The sequence below is a fragment of the Haliaeetus albicilla genome, chromosome 24, assembly GCF_947461875.1.
Source record: "Haliaeetus albicilla chromosome 24, bHalAlb1.1, whole genome shotgun sequence".
NCBI classification, from domain to species: Eukaryota; Metazoa; Chordata; class Aves; order Accipitriformes; family Accipitridae; genus Haliaeetus; species Haliaeetus albicilla.
Genome location: NC_091506.1, coordinates 2,503,875 through 2,518,471, shown reverse-complemented (window position 1 = coordinate 2,518,471; position 14,597 = coordinate 2,503,875).

Below are 14,597 nucleotides of genomic sequence, written 5' to 3'. Positions count from 1 at the left end.
CTTACTAATATCATTTAACGAACATAGAAAGGGACCCCAAACCCCCAAAAGAATATTACAAGGACTCTTGAGATTATGCATTTTAGCTTCTGAAGGATAACAATAGGACCCATCCATTGTCACGGCATAAAAAATTATTCTCTCAATAATGAATTTGCTGACTCCCACGCAAGTAGACACTGTTACCCACAAAGAGCTCAACAATCTGTTGTTTGAAATGTTTACAACATCTACTTTTGTGTTTGTCGTAAAAACATTCAAGTAAACAGCCAGTTAAAATCAAATGCATCAAAACATCATCCACTGCATCTGCTGACAGGCCAGCCCGGCCCCGGCGTGCAGATTAAAAAAAAAAAATTCACCCTCCTCCACACCACTTCAACAGCGACCAAAGCTCTACTCAGATTTTGAAAATTAAACTTGCTACAACCTTCAATTAAAAAGAAGAAAAAATTATTTTTTTCCTTAAAAGAAGAGACTTTTCCACTCAACCACTGACATAACAGCAATGGATCACAAAGGAAAACAGACCTTCAATCCCAAACGACCACCTTTACACGGAGTCGCCCAAATTCTGCTGCAATGAAATCACTACAGCTCCAGTCACACAGTGCAGCTTGAGGCATCAAAGGCAAGCAGAGGAAAAACGTTTCAACAAATTCCACATTCTGAAGCACTGATGATATAAAACCTTTTTCTACCAATCTCACCTCTGTTATGGTCTCTGAACATCAAGGTGATCTTTTAGTAAGATGAGCTGATGTAAGTGGGGAGGGGGGAAATTGTATAAACTTTGAAGTACCCAAACCCCAAAGAAACACCTAAAGCTGTACCTATGTGCCCAAAAGCTGCTTGGTTATTCTTATACTTGCTGACAGAGTTACTTAAAAATAGTTTATATATAGTCCTCATCAAACTTTGCCTTTCACTTAGCTCATTATCAGGATTTGAGGCACTGCTTGCAACACAGAAGGAAACAAAGTCCAAGCAAGTGACATATTCAAGCTGACAGCACCCTATTACAAGACTCTGCATTAGGTATCAGTTATTCTCTCTCTGTAGTCAGTAAAAGATGTGAAGCTCTCTTTGGCAAATGTACTTCTCGGTACCATAATGTCCCCATTTACTTGTCTGTGTGTTTCTGTCGGTATCAGAAAGTTTAATTAGTCTCTTGCAACTAAAATGACTTCTTTTGACTAATTTGTATCAGACAGGAGGGAAAGATGAGAATGCTTTATGGAGGGCTTAAAAATTTTAGGTATGTTTCCTAATGCCATGTCTCAGCTACATTTGTATCTTGCTTCATATTGGCCATTTTAGGGAAGTATCCTTTATTATAAAGCTCTTGTTACCTTTCATACTCAATTTTTCTTTTTGTCACATCTAGAAAGCTAGGGCCAAATTATAAACCAACTGATAGAAATGCGATTCTTAAAAAATATTTTAAATGAACCAGATATTAGTAAAAGTAAACAACCACAGCAGTTTTCATGCAGGTGTTGAAATGAGTTCTCCCCTCTACTCCCTGAAGTACCACAGCGGCCCATCACTGCTCCGCAGACCAGGCATTTCCTGGCTCTTTGCAGTCTTTCCTAGCGTGAACTTGCTTTGCAGGTCTCCTGCAAATTCCTACCTGAGCAAACCACGGCTCAGGTTTTCCCAAGGTTTCTGTCTCCTCCTCATCCTTCAGGCTCTGGCAGTGCTCAGCCTTTACACAACAGCTCCAGAAAAGCTGCCCATGGTGACAGCCCGTTCCAACACCCCTGTCTCCGGTGCTTCGTGTTTCACCTTGTACAACTACAGCAGCAGCACCATCCTGCAGTCAGAGTTGACAGATTTTTCACTGTGTCTTTGATACCTCAGTATGCCTCATCTAACTGGAGCTGCAGCAACGAGACATCTACCTTTTCAGGAAGGCTGCCAACGTACACCAAGCTGAGACTGCAATCGGCTATTGAGCCCACTGACTGAATGAGGGCCTGTCTCCACATTTAAGATTAAATTCAGTACTTTTGCTCACGTTCAGTAGCACCTTAGTTCCCTGGCATTCCATGCAAAGGGCAACAGCAGCTTGTACACCTTCACCCTGACGGCAGGTCTTGCGTCTCATCACACTGCAAACGTTTGTCCTTTATGACAACAAGCAGAATTTGAATTGTGATCTATGAAATCCTCAATTTTTACTTAGTGAGAAACCGAAGGCAGATGTAAAGCAGCAAGGAGGGTTAGAGAAAACTCATTATTACAGAATATGAATTATTACCCACAAGTCTCTTAGGTCACCTCTGCTATGCTGTGAAACACACATACTCTTAGCACAAGGCTTATTAAAATACAGACTATCTGACAGAATGGGGCTATTTTTACCTAGGCTGAACAATATCCAGGCATCTTTCTCAAGCAGTTAAATCAAACTCATACTAAAAAGCACATTAGGAAGGAACTAAAACGAAGCAAAGTATCTCAGAGACCAGTTTTTGCCCATATCCCCACCTTTCTACTCCTTCTGCTGCTAAACACGGTAAAAATAAAAATGCTAACAGTCACCAAGAAGCCACCAAAATGCTATACAAAGGAAGTGAAGTTATCTGAATTTCATAAAACACACAAATCTTTCCACAAGATCGCAGCTGGCACCTCAGTGGGCAATCTTCCATCACAGTTATTTAGACCAGGTCTATACCATGCTGATTTTAAACCAGCTGGCTTGGCAACTCCTGATTTCAGGCTGAGATGTAGGCAGTCAGCCTGCCCTGAGCTTGCTGTTACCATGGCCGCGCTGCAGCAGGACCTGCGCTGGCCAGCCTAAAGCCAGCTTATATATGTCCCCATCGGCAGCAAATCAATGTAACACAGGCACCCCCTTAAAGACCAGGTGATGCTTGCTGCCTCTGTGTGCTACAGTGATTCCTGGCAAAAGAAAATGGGAAAAATACTTCAGTAGGAATTAGGACTTTCTCAGACACTCCCAGCAGTCATTCAAGAAAAAATATCAACTATCCTGCACACTGTATGTTTTCTTTGTGTGGACCACCACCAATGCTTGAAAAAGGTAACAACTCATCACATACCATACAACTAATAAACCAATTCTATCTTTTGTCGAGAGTGTAAATGGCAAAGGAGGGAACAGTCACTGATATCCCAAACTCCCTCCTTCAGCAAGATGAAGAACTGCTGTTCTTAAAAAAGACATTGCCTGGAATATGTTGAAACCAATACTACGCGATCTTTGCCTTCTACAATAAACCAGATATGAATACACAAAGCAAGAACAAATATATGTTTTCAGCCTGCCCATTATCAGGTATCAGCAGACTGGTAAGAACTGCACACACAAGAACAGCAGTGATAAAATTGTATAGACAAGTTGTCTGCTTACGACAGTATTCCTTGGAATAGCAATATATTCACAGCCTGTGTTGATAGCATTTTAGTCAAGATTCCTTCTGTGAATCTCCACTGGCCCTGTAAAATGTGAATGCCACTGATTTTTGATGGCACAGTGCTCAGCTTTTGGCTTGCATTATCAATTCCCCACACCTACTGCACAGGATTCCCTCAGAGCTCACACCCAGCCCAGCCTTCTGAAGTAGCCCCTTCCAACATCCCAGGAGCCCTCCTCTCCTTGCACGTTCCCAGGCACCTGAGCACAGCTCCTGCCCTAACGACAGCACACACGGCACGTGGGGACCGCAGCCATCAGATGGAGCGGGGTAAGGCAGCGGCAGGCTGCTGCCAGCTGTCCAGAGCTGAAGTCACTGGCTTTGCATGTATGCTGACCGCACCAGGACCTCTGTGCTTACCTCGATTTCGCCACAGCTCTGGTCATAAAGAACATACCCAATCTAATTGTAAAGAAATCTGAACGGAGAGCACTTAATCAGTGAAAAGACTGTGTGTTGTCATACCCAGGTGATACTACTTTTCATGACTCAAACGGTACAGAAGAGGAGGAACTGCTGGTGTGGGGGGCTTTGCTTTTATCTCTCAGGCTATTCAGTCTCAGGTGGCCACAGACTGTGATGTGGGATACAGACATCTGTTAAAGCACAAACAAATCTACTTGTTAAAATTCTAGCTGGCCACAAGGGAGGTCAGAAAGGCTCAGAGCCCTCCTGACACCTTATTTCATGGGTTCTCTTTGATGAGGCATGCATGTAAAGAAATCTCAGAAGGAAATATACCCAAAGCACCATCATGCAGGAGGACATTGTTGCCTCCCAATTTTTGTAAACAACAGCTTATCTGAACCAAATAAGACTTCAGCACATCGGATTTAATCACTGAGTTACAATCTTTTGCCTTCTCTTATTTTACGTACATATACTACTGTCTTCCCTTTCACACACACACACACGTGTCTCGTGTGCCTCTTCTTACCTCTGGGCATGCTTTTAATGGTATTACCAACCGGTTGGTAATTAACTTTTACTCCGGTTTAGTTATTGACCATTTCCCAGGATAGATTATGCAGAAAAACTATTTCACCCATAGCATGGTTTTAGCCAGAAGTAAAACATGACACCCAGTAACAGATAGTCTTTTTTTTACCCTTCTGGGAGAGTAAGTAACCATGGATGCACAAGAAACAATGCCTGCAGATAAAAAGAATGCCTCCAGATAATAATGTTTGTCAGAAGAGATTTGCACATTTCTTTGAACTGATATATTTATATCCTGCTAATTATTTGAGAAAAATCTCAGAGACCTTATCACAAAGAAAGTCAATGCTATGGTTATAGTTTTTCCCCTCAAGTCTAGGTTTCTTTTTAAAGTATCCCTCAAACTTTGAAGTTTGCTTTTAACAGTTTTCTTTTCAGTCATTTCAGTAACTTACACCTATGCAAATACCTACCCTAGAATATACTTGTACAACTTGTCAGGAAACATCTTTAGGATTGAAGTCCATTAGAATTTTTTACAAACAGCCTAGGTCACATTTTGAAAGACCTGACTGTACTGGTAAATACTCACTCTCTTGTTCTTAACTCTGCTTTTCCATGAAAAGCATGGGACGTTGCTGTTACTGCTATGCAAACACCACACAATACAACTGACAGCTTCAATAAGTCGTACAAGCAGGAAGCAAACAACAGTAGGTCACCTTAGGGTCTTTTTTTCCTTTATAGCCACTGGAACAGCAATTCAGAGAATGTTCTGCTCAGCAGGTTTTCAGCTGCTGATTTTCCCTCTAGTTTTAAAGGCATAAGGGAGGCAAAATATTACAGGAAGGACTGTCACAGGCTTCGAAGCAACACTACACAAGGACCAGAGGAACAGCAAAAACAGAGGTCATCTCCCCTCCCAAAGTAAAAGGAGAGCAAAATATTCTACCACTCACCTGCAGACCCCACCATTTTACTCCATTTAATCACCTTCACCAGTCCCAGCTTAACAGACATGGGTGTCTGCTTCAGGATACCGCAGCTCACAGCACATCCCACGCAAAACCCCTGAACGATGAGGGGATGTTAGATGGGAGCTTCTGCTGAAGGAGGAACTAAACACTGGTACCACTTCCCAGCCTTCTGCGTGGTTGCGTGGCCTCCTGTAGCTTGGAATTACAACAGCATTGCACTAAAACTACTTTCACTTCAGAGATGCAATGGCCTATTAGAGATTAAAGTGCCATACCATTTAAAGTAGTTTTTAAACTTCTTGGTAAGATGGGTAAGATGTATCTCATTCTTTTTCAGCAGACAAACTGATAGAAGTTGATTGGACTGCAGGTCACATGAAACACGCCAAGTAGCCTGAGCAAGGTGAACTTAAGATACAGTTGTAGAAAAATGAGTTTCTTCGAAAGTACAGGAGTCTACAGTATTCAGTACTGATACATATACATCTCACCCAATAATCACTGACACCATAGAAAAATTATTCCACATACAAAAGCATCCCTTGTTATAAGAATTAATAAAAATGCTAAACTACAACTGCTTCTTCACCATTAAGGCAATGTTTACTAAAGGAATTTCAGTCTGCAGATTGTGTCATAGGAAATGTCATTGTGTTCTACTACACCAATGGAAGTTGACATATTTCAAAAATAATATGCTTAAAATCATTTTACTCTACCAAACGTGCAGAGTAAGCAGAAATTCAAGATGTCTTCATGGACTAGATACCTCATAAACAGAGCAATTCCTTTTTTAAAGCCCAGTGTCTCAGTAATTCAGTTCCTATTTTGTTTAAATGCTTAAAAGTACTTTGCACATTATACTACTGAGCACTAGTCTACAAAATCTCAAATGAATAACTAAGGACCTAGGCAATATGTGGAGGTAGGGAAAAAGGATGGCCCAGCTCATCAAATTTCCTCAAGCTGACAAAATCAAATCAATGTGTACCAGAAGTATATATTGAAACACTAATTTGTGAACCTCAGAGACTGTGTCAGATTCTTAAATTCCATTACTTTTCAGAAAAGAAATTTGGAAATGGCAGTGGCAAAATGCATAATGCCGAAGATAACATTAGAACAAAAAAAAAACCCAACCACCAAACAAAAAAAAGAGATTCTAACACAATCCAAACATTTAAAATCATTCCTTTGGTCCACTAAATACCATAATATTTTCTACGTTACCATAATACCTTCTACACTACTTTATCATTTCACTCAAAATTAAGTGAAACAAAGCCAATAAGTCATGGTAACTCATTCATATAGAAGCTCATCGAAGTTCATATGAAAATATTTTCATTTCTATAATTAAACAACCACCAACGTGACATCCCTTAGCAGCAGATTCTCAACTGGAATCAACTGTCACAATTCTCTTGATCTCTATGAAGGTAGGAATATTTGTATCACCTAAGATCCACTTCTCACTGTTTCTATAGAGGCAAATCACAATCTTTTAAACTGGTGCAACAACTATTTTGTCATTTCTAAAGAGTCTTGAGTGCCTGACACAAAAATAGGAAGCATATATCTTTTATGAAATATGGCTCTTTCCACCCTTGTATACAAAATATATGCAGACACTGTAAACACAGCAAAAGCTGGTACAACAGCCTGATTGCAAAGGGACAGGTTCTACTGTTTCCCCTGAGGAGTCTCAAACTGTGACCCCAAGAATAAAGGCAAACACAATCATGTGTCTCTTCTGAAAATTTGGCTGGAATAAATTAGGTATCCAGAGATTCAATTTACAGCTTAAGGCCAAAAAGTGCCATTGCTCATGTATCCTGGCCTCCCAAAAAACAGACTCCATTAAATTTTACCAGCTACTACCTTAGGAAGAGCTGCATTTTACTGTATTATAGTTCCCAGAAAATAGACTTCCTTCAAAAAGAAATACCAGGGTAGAATCTCCTTTGTCAGCAAGTACCCCAGTAAGTGGCTCTGTAAGGCCAAGAACATTTACGTGCGGGAAACACGAAGTGATGTGCAAATGGGCAAAGACTTGTAAGATCTGGCCCTGCTCTACTCCTCCGCTGTCTTCCACTACAAGAGATCTCTGCAGGCTGTGCACCCTCCAGTCCAGCGAGCAGCAACGGAGCCGAGCAAAGGAGCCAGGAACTGCAAGTCAGCCTGACCTCCCAGCACACCGGGGATGCCAGGGATTGGCAACATTAGGAAATGCAGGGTAGTTGAGCTTAATTTGTGACTGATGGCTAGGGATATTAGAAGTGAAACAATCTGAAACTGCTGGGTTTTGCTACATATGATGTTAGAAATGCAAAAAGTAAGTACTCACGGCAGCCACTGTAAGCAAGCTAGGGTTTATTTCCTCTTTTTCTTATCTCTTTCTCAGGCATTAAACAATTTGTCTGCTTTGTTTATATTGTCAATAGTACTGCGTGCCAAGTGTGATATAGAAATTTATTTAATTAAGTTTCCAAAGCCACCGGGAAAACAATGGAAAGTGGGCACGTGAGAAGAGGGAGGGAAACATTCTCATGGTATGAAGTCTGAAGCTCTTTTTACAGGTCTTCCTTTTCTTAAAAAAAAAAAAAAAAAAAAAAAATCTCAATCTTGGACTTGAACTACTTAGTCGAATTCCTTTAACACAGTGTATGTCCTTCTCAGGTGACTGGAATTAAAATTCAAGCCACCAGAAACAAGCTCAAGTGCATTACCTGATCACAGGCTTGTATATTTGTTTATATCCTGGAGTCACTTTGAAAACACCTCCTCAAAACAGGCCAAGCCTGGGACACAGGCATCTTCATTGAAAAACCAAAATCACTAAGCACTGTGAGAACAAAACTGAAGGACAGCTGCCTCTAATCAATACCATCAGTTTTCTATTTTTAAAGCTTGCGATGAATTTAGTAAAAGAAAGCCAGCAGTCAGATTCAGATCCCTGTTGTAGCAGGTAATCCAGCGTAACCCAGCAGAAACCAGTATAGCTGCTCTGCATTTGTACCAGCATGAAATTCGATCAAGCTGACTCCCACAATAAAGAGGGGGGGAAGAAACCTTGGCCAGGGTGTGTGTGAAATATTTTACGTACACAGCTCAAAGGACTGCTCAACTAATTATTCACAGTGATGAAAGAAAAGGTATTTCAACCATAACAGAAAACAACCTCAATCACACTAAGATTATGCGACAGAAAAACAGGAAACGCAAAGTTTTGAAATGACATAGTGAAGGTAGAATACAAGAGCAAACTCAGATAAAAGGCCACATGAAGAAGTAGATCCTATGCAAAAAAAAAAAAAAAATTCTAGTTTTGTTACTTTCTATAAAAATCTTGTCAGAGTCTTTTCACTGGATGGAAAGTGTCTAAGTCAGAGAAAGAGAGAGGAACAGAGAAAAGCAGATCTGAGTCAGGGGAACAAAAGCAGATCAGTACAGTAGAAACGACTCAGCAGCCAGTCCCAAAACAGTCTGGCACACAATAAAACGTACCAGTAATTACCAGCTTCTGAGCAGACTTCAGTGAGACACAGTGGAAGAGCTACAGATGAGATGAACAGATGGAAAGACAAAGCCAATCAGGAATCAAAATGCACAGTTCCAGCAAGGAGAATCTCCACCAGTGTACATTTTGCAGTCTTTATTTCCCTAACTAGGTCAAGTGGGGTTTTTTACCCCTTAACTGCTGTCTGCAGTAAAAAGTTCTGAAGCGAGAAGGATGGGTTCCTAAGAACCCCCAAAATATTCTCAGCATGCATGGAAAACAAAGACATGGATTAATATACTCATGTTGGAAGCCCTTTAAACAAGAAGCACAGCAAAGACACAAAGATAATTCCAGCAACATAAACAAATCACAGTTTGTAGTATAAAATTTAACCAAGGTACAGAACAGTGCACTCCATGAGAATATATGGAAGGGGATAAAATACAAAGTGCTTTTCAGAACAACCGGAAAGGCTGAAGGAAAAAAAAAAAAGTTATATACAATGCTGACAGATAGCAAAAAGCCTTGGTAATTACATTCAGTTTTCTTATCAATAGGAATTATTTCCCTCCCCTTAGTCTTAAAAGTTTCTCAACATTCTGCTATGAAAAAAATTAATAATAATAATAATAATAATTCATTAGCATTCCATGACCAGAGGTTTGTGAATGTATCAACTAAAAACTCAAGAGCAAACTAATGGGTTGTTCAGGTAAGCATACAAAATCTAGTCAACTACTAAATAATCCAAAACATTTCAGCTAATACTGTACAGACATTATCAACAAAAGGCTTCTTCTATTCGACCCTGCACACTCAAATCATTCAAATGCTGCAGTACTGGCATATGTGTAGATAATCCTGAGTAGGGATGATTCTGAATGCGAAGCAACAGTTTATTTTGACTGAGTGGGAACACAGACTGGCCATTGTACACCAGTTTCCATGTGATAACGCACAACAGCCTCAGCATACTTTTTGGCACAAAACGTGGTCCACCATCTCCAAGAAGCAAGAATTTAGTCAATATTTGATCTAAAAAGCCCTGAACACCACAAGAATTACAAAGATGCTTAATGCTGAAGATTATGTTCCCTCCTCTGCAAAACCAGAGCTAACCAAAAGCCTGCTGATGTCAATGGAAAGACTCCCACTAACTTCACTGTTGTTTGGCTAGAACACACAGGAAAAAAATAGCATTGCTGGAGCCCAGGGGTAAGGAGAACCATGGCAGCAGCAGGCTTGATTGCTCTGCTCTAGCTGTGGCAGTTTGGCCAGAAGACAGGGATGGACTCAGAAGACCCAAGTCCAATGCTGCATCCTGCTAGGCAATCTTTGATGAGTCATTTGTCCTCTGGACCTCATTTCTCCAGTCCTTCACTCACCTCTTTTGCAAAGTTCTCCAAGATCTCCTGGTGTGGTTAAAAAAAAAAAAAGCTCACAGCACATTGTAGGTCCACTGCCCTCTGCTGACACAGATCAAGGTCCAGTCCTCTCTAGACTTTTGTTCAGAGTTTAGCTTCCCACTTTTGTATCTTGTTGGCCAGGAACCAACTTTTGGTCTCCCTGCCAGCCATCTGCAATATAGCTGAACCGAGACACATAACCACTGAGATCATGATTGCAATCATGGCTTTGTAACAGTAACGCCAATGCCAGCACCATGAAGGACAGCTGAGTTTAGGTTTATTTTTTCAAATGGTTATAAATCTTGTTCACCCATTAGAAAGGTTACTCCTTCATCTTCGTCAAGTGAAGAATGTCTTTAGAAGGACTTAAGTATTTATTAAAGCTTTTAGACCAATGAAATTCAAGAGTAAATGAAAAAATAGACAAGATGTGCACCAAGTAAGAAATTTCACATCCACTCAGAAGTACCAATTATAAAAAGCTATTAAATTGGAATAAGAGTATAAAATATTTATTATAGTAAGGAAGACATTAGCTAGCAGTATTGGACTGTATTAAGAAACAGAAAATTTAGACTGAATATTAGGAAACTGTCCTGACAAAGTGGTATTGATTAGAGAAGTAACATCCTGTATGAAGGGAGGCAGCCTCTTCAACCGACAATTAAAACAATTTTGGACTAAAAAAAGTCCAGTAAATGTACAAGGGGGAATAAGTCAGTAAGAAGCTCATTGTTTCTGCCCACAGAAAGCAGTAGTGTTCAGCAGTGCCCACCTCAAATGGTACTCAGGTTCTCTTCCCCTCCTGCCCTCAAAAATATAATCTTAACAGAGGCTTAAAAATGCTTTAGTGAAAGAGAAACTCACCAGACAGAATGCTTTTTATTTACCTTCCATATTCTGAACTACAAAACTATGTATTTTAGAAACATTAGAAAGTTAAAGTGAGGTAGGACCCTAGCTGTGGAAGCAGGCTGATGCAATCAGGAACATGACATTTAACATCATCTCCCACATGCAGCCAAATGTGGCAAATTCTCCATGTAAACCTAATCCAAACACAGCCCTTCTCAAAGCTCAGAAGGAATGAAACCAACCTGACACCTCACCACAGGCACCAGAATATTTTGTTACAGTCTTGGGTTCATTATTGTCAGTCTTAGAAGCTTGGAAAAGAGCCACTGCATTACAAATTACAGGCACAAGTGGGTCAGCTGAAGACCAGCTTCTCACACAAGGTGAGCAAGTATCACAGGTCCAGATACATTGATATCTGGAGAGGAAGGAAAATCAAGCTCATTAACAGATTTTTCTGCCCCATGCCAATTACTGGTGACTTTCAGGTCATTCATGTGAAACAGCAGAAAGCTCTTGAGAAAGACTTTAATCACCTGAGACAGAATGCAGGTTTTTGACTCCATCGGTTTCCTGACCCCACTGCATACTGGAGCATCTGGAGACTGCTCTGGTTTACATCAGCACCATCTGCACCTTCGAGGACCATGAGTCTTCAGACAAGTAAACGAACAGAGTTGCACGCTGCCTCACACATTCATCCCCTCGGTCTCTCCTGTGTCACCTCCACCAAAGCAGGATCACCATGACCTTCCAGCAACTTCTTGCTTCCAGCAACTACTCTGCGCTTCCACTGGCAGGTAGCTGGGGTGTGGGCATGGGGCTGGCCCTGAAAGGTAACAGCCAGATCCAGACCTTCTACTTCACATAGAAAGCCTGGAGGAGCTGGACTGCAGAGTGGACCAAAGTCATTCACAAGAAAGGGTTTTTTTTAGTGGGCTTTTTTGTTTGTTTTTGAAGCTTTGACTGCTCAAAATACCTGTAGAAACTGATGCCTGTGAATTCCTGCATCAAGCAGGTCCTGGTCACAGATTGCTTACTTAAATATCCAAGAACTTTTCTAATCTTTGTTTTATACAACTATTCTATCTTTTGCCAGTCACTGCACTTCCCTTGTTACTCAGAAGCAGCTAGCCAGATACAAGCTACATCCAGCATAGCTGTTACTGAGAGTAGCTGGGGAGAAATGAGCAGAATTCAAGGGGAAGCACTTAGACAAGCACGTGGGTGCCTGGCTGTATCCTGGTGGATGAGATGTTCCTGGAGCTGCTGGTGTCCCCCCAACACAAACTCTACTGCTGCTCAGGCTGGGGCTCTCTGCTGAGCAAGGTGATACCTGAAACTCACTGACCCGATGACAGAATTCATCATCCACAACCCAAGTAGGACAGAAGGAGGGTTACTTACATGCTTAAACTGTTACAGACGCATAGGCAAGCCGGCAAAATGCATGAGAGTATTTGGGGTTGGAATGGTATCCTTAAGCAGAAAAGCTAAGGAACGCTGCTGCCAACTGGAATTGGTAAAATAAGGGTTTTTAAAAAAAAAAAAAAAAAAAATCTATTACTATGTTCAGAGGTACCCAAATATATTTTTACAGGGACAAGAATGAACATAGTGCTTAGTTATGGCTACTTAACAGTCTAGTGTTAGTGTCATGGAAGTAGCCTCAGATTTTAGCAATGAACAGTACCAACTGACGAGTGTTCTCTACAAATACTTGTTTTAAAGGGGACATTCTCAAAGAACAAATTTCCGGCTTGAATTTAAGCCTTTCACATGCAATGGCAAGGGAACAAATGCAACAGGATTACAGTACGATGTTTGATGGCGGGTTAGCTCAGGTCAGGTGGTGGTGTTTATTCTGAAGATGAACACCAAGGCTTCACTCACTCCTCAGGGGCTTCTCTTCTAAATCAGAACTCTATCGACACCAGCATCCAAACAATTATAATCTATAGACTGCCTCTGACGTCAGAAACTAAACTGCACTTAGAGGTATAGGAAGGTACAAGCAGTAACAAACTATTACAGACTTCACATGCATCTGTCAAATGCAGGCACAACTCACCAAAACAGAACAAAGAGCCTTTTTCAGACATTGTCTCAAATCCATTTGGTATTAACAGTGAAATAGAGCACTCTGCAGCTATCCCTCTGATCTCCCGCCCACCTTTTCGAAGAAACGCTTTGGTATTGGGAAGACAAAAAAAGAAGTTCTTCAGTATTAACAGCTCTGTGTTCTGGTGTGCCTAGAACATCTGAATGTACAACAGAGATTTGAAGAAGTGCTTTCAAACCAGAAAGCTTGTCTGTTCTTGTAACTCTGACAAATAAGAGAGATTACCTCTTTCTACAAGCCTTGCCTCACTGGAATATATATAGCACCGAGCAGAAATAGAAAGTGATTCATATTTGGGGGTTTAGGATTTTTTAATTTTTTTTTAATATTCCATAGCTAACAGAAATCAGTGTTGCACCACTACTGTCCATGGATCTACATCAGCTGTATGCAAGCTGGAAATGATGCCAGCCTAAGAGCTGCCTTCGGATTTCTGTTGGAGGGACTGAGAAACCAAGGCACAGTTTAGAAATCTACTCTGCATGCAGGATGGTAATGTAACTTTCCAGAGATGAACAGAGCACTGCAAAGCACACAATCGTTTTAACTTCTGCTTATTTTCTCAACCCACAGCACGTAGGAAGTAAGCTGATAAATACGTCCGTCTGTTCTAGGAGAGGCCACCAAAAACCTCAGGGAAGAAGGCTCTGTATTGTCATAGCCACTAGATTTTCCTACAATCTCATCCAGCACATTGAGCAACATTACACTGCCATCTCTTGGCAGATATTTAGGTAACAATTTAAATTCTATATAAGTACAGGAATAAATTGACATTAAAAAGACATTAGAACATACAAAAAAAAAATAGACATATTTCTCTTTGTTTCAGCCTAGTTGCTGGCTGGACTTAAATCAGGACACTCTTACTAGACAAATAAAAACAGATTGAAGCTCTAGGTGAAGAGTCTAGTTTATATCCAGTCTTATTTCCCTGAATCTGTAGATTTTTACCTAATGTTAGACACACCTAAAAAAACAACTGTTAAGAGTTTAAATATGGTCTAAAATTCTTTTTTTTTTCATTATTCCACAAAAGAGTAATTTTTATAGCCAGCTTATATGCTTAGCACATTATCACTGTCCTGAAATCAAAATTTTATCCACTTGATTAAAACAGTATCAAAACGCCAGCAGAGTTGTGGGCAAAAATATGGCTCAAAGTTCTTGGTCCTTTCAAGTATGTAAAATCATAAATAACATAATTTAAAATATACAGCAAAGAAAGACAGGAGTACAGCCTAATGCCACTTGTATATACTGGAAATGCAGAGGCAGGAGAAAGTAGTTACTAACAGTTTCTGACATACAACATTTGCACTCCTTGTAATATGAGGTCTAAGAGGT